At 45.7% G+C, this 5,916-nt stretch overlaps 1 pseudogene; it reads right to left on the bottom strand.

Annotated features, from left to right (window-relative positions):
• Nucleotides 1-3,458: 3,458 nt before the first annotated feature.
• LOC139260610 (U2 spliceosomal RNA) lies at nucleotides 3,459-3,697 on the bottom strand (annotated as a pseudogene).
• Nucleotides 3,698-5,916: the final 2,219 nt, after the last annotated feature.

The following is a 5,916-nucleotide window of genomic DNA, read 5'->3' as shown; positions in this document are numbered from 1 at the left end:
GTAAAAAGTGGAAATAGAAGTGAATGGTTTGGGTCTAGAGCAGCACCCAAAGTGCACACATGAATGGATATAGGGAAAAACTCAGGTTACATAGGCTTGGTTATGTAGTAATTAATGGGATATATACTTCCTGGTAGTAGTAGGGAATAGGTTGGAGACAATAGTAGGGAGACCAGCGTCAAAGTCAGAGGTCCCGTGGAGGGACAAATCCGACGTAAATAGGATGGAGCTTGCACGGAGCATCGACAAAGCACTGTCCAAATTCGGTGACAGGTAGCAGGTGAGTGAAGTCCAGAAGGATAAAGAGTTAGAGGTTGGAGGCTATTGCCATAGGAATGAGAATCGGTAATGGTGCAGAAAGATGCTGGTGAAATTGACACAAGCTGGAGGTCACCGTAGACCAGAAGCAGTGGAAAAAATGTATAAGCCAGCGACCATCAAAGCGGAACAACCAGTAGAACCAGCTCAACAGAGAGACAGACGCAGTTTGAAAGTTATTAAAATTAAAATATTTTAGCAGCAACATTACAGCCACAGCAGATGAGTCTTACAGTGTAATCCAATTTAGTCCAATGCAGAACTGTGCTGGTGTAGTCCAAAGCAGAAATATAGTCTAGATGTCTAGAGAAGTTCAGGAGGTCGGAAACCAATTTGAGAAAAGAGTTCAGCAGCTTAAAACTTGAAACATGAGTAGCAGAGCAGATTCACAGTAGCTGAATCCCGGCGATCGGGAAATTTCAACAGAGTTCCAGCAGTTGAAGAGAGCTCAGTGAGAATGAAGAGTGAAGAGTCAGAGAAATGTCAAAAACTGTGTTGGACCATTGAAAGATGTTCAAGGACAGGTTACAAAGGATTCACTGAGTATAGTGTAAATATTAAATGAGTACTTTGCATCGGTCTTCATTCTTGAAGATGATGCTCAACTATTAGAATTGAATAATTTTAATAATAAAACTAGTAATTGTAAATTAGATGAACATAGATAAAATTAAGAACATGAAAACAGATAGAGCAGCTGGACTGGATGATATCAACCCAAGAGTTCTCAGGAAAACGGGACAAGCCCTTAGCCCGTATATTTAATAGCTCCTTGCACTCTAGGATGGTTCCGGTAGACTGGAAGGAGGCTAATGTAGTCCCATCTTTCAACAAAGGTGACAAGATGGAACCGGTTAACTATAGACCCATTAGCTTGACATCAGTAATAGGAAAGATGTTTGAGGGATTCATTAGGGATGCAATATATGATGGAGATATATGGTGGAGATGGAAATATTGGAGGCACCCAACATGGCTTCATAAAATGATCATGTTTCACAAATCGAACTGTATATTTTGAAGGAGTTACAATGTTGGCGGGAAGTCCAGCAGACATTGTCTACTTAGCTCTTGATAAGAAACTGCACAAGAGGCTTCTCTGCCAGATTAAATCCTTTGGTATTAGTGGTAATATATTGAACTGAATTGAGAACTGGTAGACAGGACGTAGGCAAAAAGTAGTTACCGATGGATGTGTATCTGTTTGGAGAACAGTCACCAGTGGTGTCCCGCAGGGATCGGTGTTGGGACCTTTGCTCAATACTATTTTTATTAATGATCTGGATGTTGGTGTTGGGAGCATGATCTGCAAATTTGCAGATGATATGAAGATCCGTGCGAGTGTTAGGACTGTAGACAATGTTCGACTACTTCAGGCAGATCTTAATGTGTCGGGAGATGGGGCTCATGACTGGCAAATTATGTTTAATTAGGTTAAGTGCAATGTTATGCAAGTGGGAAGAGCGCATGCTCAACATTCATACACCCTTCAGGAAAAGCATTAAAAAGACATTTGGAGGTTCCAGTGCATAGATGTCTAAAGATACATGAGCAATGCCGTGAAGTGATAATTAGAGCAAATAGGATGTTGGGGTGTATCCATAGGACAATTGAGTATAAGAAGAGGCGTACTGTTTTGTCCTTGTACAAGACGTTCATCAGGCTGCACTTGGAATACTGTGTCCCATTTTGGTCTCCTCACATGGTGGGTGATAGTGAGGCTCTGGAAATAGTGCAGAAGAGAGCTACTGGACTAATTCCCAGCATGCAGCACCTTAGTTATCAAGATAGGCTAAAAGAGCTGGAACTCTCCACTTTCAATAAATGTAGACTTAGGGATTATCTGATTGAGGTTTATAAGATGATGAAGGGAATAGATAGTGTTCAGGTTACCAATTTCTTCCAATTAACTAGGTTAGGGTGCATCAGAATTCACAATTTTAAGTCGTGTAAGGCTAGGTTAGATGTCAGGAAGTCATTCTTTTCCCAGAGAATAGTGGACCTATGGAACAGGCTGCCATCTCGAGAAAATCAGAGCCGGACCTGTTTCTGGTTGGGGCAGACATCACCTCTTACAAAAGCTAGGGAATTTAGGGCCAGAGTGATCTCCTGGACTAGTTTCGATTACTTAGATGGATCGGAGAAGAATTTCCCAGATTTTTACCCCAAAATTGGCCTGGGTTTTCTCCGGTTTTTTTGCCTCTCCTAAGAGATCACATGGATTTGGGTGGGGTGGAGAGTATATTGTGATATCACAATTTTTTGTCAGGCTGGATGGATAGAGGGTCTTCACCTATCCGTCTCATATGCTCGTAGTGCCACAGGATCTTTTACGTCTGCTTAAGAGGCCAGACAGTGCCATAGTTTAACATCTGATCCTTCGACAGAGGTTCCTCGGAAATTGGCAATGGCCATCGGAGATGAGCTGATAAAGCATGGCTGGGCTACCTTCTGTCCTGGTCCTTTCTTGATGGTTGTGCACTGTCCTGGCCTTCAAGCATAACACATTTAGGAAGATGTTAGTAACTACTTGAGCACCTCAAACAGCTACCTCAACTCACCATGCTTGGACTTTGTAAATTTCCTGGCAATATTCTTTGCAAGCTGACCTTTGAATTGTTACGTACAAGCTTTCATTATAGTCCTGCTCAGAGCGTTCATTTTATGAAGGGGTGCTATGAAAGGAATAACTGGTGTCTTCCTGAGGGTGCAGGGGCCATGCCTTCAATAAGGGAAGAATATACATGTATACAATGGCGGGTACACTTATTTTGGCACTTTTCTTGATGCCATTGAACCTCTAGCGCATTTTCCATCACGTATGACGAACCTAAGAATCTGAATTCACTCACTCAGCTAACTCCTTACAGCTTACAGTTCTGCTTCAAAAGGTTCATGGCCTTTGCTACTTTCCATCACCACACCTCCTGTAGCAAGACGTCCAAAGAGTCTCTATTAAATTTGGCCATCTTCCTCACTGCCCTCGCTTTGCCTACAAAACAATGATATATATATATATATTTTTTTTTTTTTAATTCGTTGCCAATCTTTCCAATTCTTTGTCAAATCACAAACGCCAGAGGTCACCTTGCACACATCAAGGATCACTCTGCGCCAATGCTCTTAGCCAAAAGGCCTAGAGCCACTGCACCGTTCCTGGAAGTACTGCAATACCAGGTTCGTGCCATGGAGGTGGATGGGTCAGGCCCCCCACACACCTCCGTGGAGGTGGATGGGTCAAGCCACCCCACCCACCTCCTATTTCCAAAAAGCATAGGAGAATCACCTTCCTGATCCAGGGAGAACCACGTTGGGGTCATGGTTACTCCCCTGTCAGGTCAGTTATGCATGATCTTAGCCAAAAGGCCGAGAACGATACAATGATATACCTCATCTCAGCTATTACACTTCTTCACGATGATGCTCAGGGTAGGTCATAACTCCCATTGTCATGGTGAGCAGCATCCCTTTAAAAGCTGCTGGCTCGCCCAACATCGGCCTACTGCCAACTGCATGTTTTCCATGCACAGCTTGAATATGGATATTAAAGAGAAGAGACTTGTCTCACAGATTTTGGTTGGCCAGCCCTCCCTACTGCCAACCTCCATCACAGATCAGGGTTACAGTGTAAGTTGTTGGTCCCTTGCCTATCATTCTGCTTCAGTTATTTTACCAACTTTCCCTATTCTGTTCCAACCCCCCCCCCACCAACCTTACAACATCAGTGTAAGATTTGACACACCATTTAGTACAATTACTGCCTAAAATTAGGGCCAATTCTGTGTTGTGGGCCCAAAAAACCCAGTGTTAACAGGAGGGAAAGAAATTAATTTTGCAAAGAACAATTGCAACCAGCAGCAAAGAGGCCTTTATTCCATCAATCTGTGTTGAACTTGAACCCAGGGTTCAGAAAGTGTCTAACCAATGGCACCATCCAGCTCCCGACTACAGGTGCAGCATCCAAAATCCGGAGTTCCGGAAGCCAGAATGTTGTGGAATCCGGACTGCGGGACGATCCGTGGCAGGGTCGTCCAAAATCCGCAAAATGTTCCGGAATCCGGACGCCCTGTCAAACCGTTTCCACCGCCAGCCGGGCCCTGTTGGTGCTTTCAGGTGATCAGACAGATCCACCGGGGCCTTCTCGGGCGCCTTCCATGGGTGCAGCTGGTGGCAATGACTCAAAGGACGAGCAGGAGCAGGACGACACCTCCCTCGACCTCACGCAGGAGGCTACGCCTTCTGGGAGCGGGGCCAGTAGTGCTGCTGACCAAGGGGTGGTGGAGGAGGCAGAGGTGGGTGATGCTCTGGGACCCTGTGGCCTCCAGCAACACCATGAGGGAGGAGAATCCCGAGTGGCCAGCTCTCCAGAGGGAGAGTGCACGCCTGAGTGATGCTCAGCACCACTCTGATGATGAGCGAAACTAAAGGTTGGCACAAGGGTTGCACAGCGATCTGCTGGATGCACTAGCAAGGGTGCCACAGAGTTTTGATGCACTAGCTGTGAGGATGGAGGAGTCCACCTCAACTGTTGCTCATGCCTCTCACCAGCCCACCGAGCCCATCCTTGGTAGAGACCAACGGATGCTCGATGCAGCCAGTGACCATGGGGTCCCAGACATGGTGGCACGGGCTATGGCTGATGTTGCAGTGGACATTGAACACCAGGCCAATGCTATTGTAGGCCTCCATAGTCAAATGTTATCAATGTGTGGTGTCCTGAGTCAGCTCTCTGGTGTACTGCATACAAAATGATGCAGAGGCAAATCGATTAAACGTACGCATTGACCACTGCCATCCAGTCTGGGGCCCCATTAGTTAACTTGCTGACCCAGTGCAGGATTCTGACCTCTCCCAGATATCTGATGATGATGATGCTCTGCCCCGGGGGAGTATCACCCTGTTGGGCCACTTAGACCGTGATGTCCTTTCTCAGGACAACATCATTCCACCTTCACAGCTGCCGCTCTCTGCACCCCATCCACAACAGAGTGTTTCCAGCCACGCTGAGGTTATGCAGTCCGCAGCTTGGTTTCCATGGCCTGAGCTGGTCGGGGATGTCCTGCTATGCCATCATGTGTGGCTGTGGATCCAAGCCAGCAACCGACTACCAGCTTTGCTGAAGGCCCTGAGACCCCATTGCGGAGAGCAGTAAGCACGGGAGGGGGGAGAAGGAAAGGGGTGGTAAAGCTCTCTTTAAGACAAGGCCTTTGAGAAGGTAACCTTGTGAAGAAATAAGCTTTTAACATTAGTTGCACTTGTATGACGCACCAAACACTTGGTTGATAGTCAACAGAGATGGTTAGCTGAATGCAATGTGAGCTCATGTAAATTATTGCACTTGGATGAACAATGCCACAATTGTTTGATCCTTGCCAGAGATGGCGACCTTGTTACAAAATGATGTCAATAGGTCTACTTGGAAGTCGAGAAGAATGTTTGAAGGAGTTTTGTGGGTATGTTGATAGGTTGGGAATGACATTGTTGTCTTGTGGTTGTTTTCACCACACATGATTTATATTTGCAATAAAGCAAGTTTGGATTCTTCACATGATGAGGCACTGATTATTTAAGACGGAGGGCTGCAGGTTGTGCAGCGAT

The sequence above is a fragment of the Pristiophorus japonicus genome, chromosome 3, assembly GCF_044704955.1.
Source record: "Pristiophorus japonicus isolate sPriJap1 chromosome 3, sPriJap1.hap1, whole genome shotgun sequence".
Lineage (NCBI taxonomy): Eukaryota > Metazoa > Chordata > Chondrichthyes > Pristiophoridae > Pristiophorus > Pristiophorus japonicus.
The sequence above is the reverse complement of the archived record's forward strand: the minus strand, read 5'-3'. Positions and strand labels throughout refer to the sequence as shown.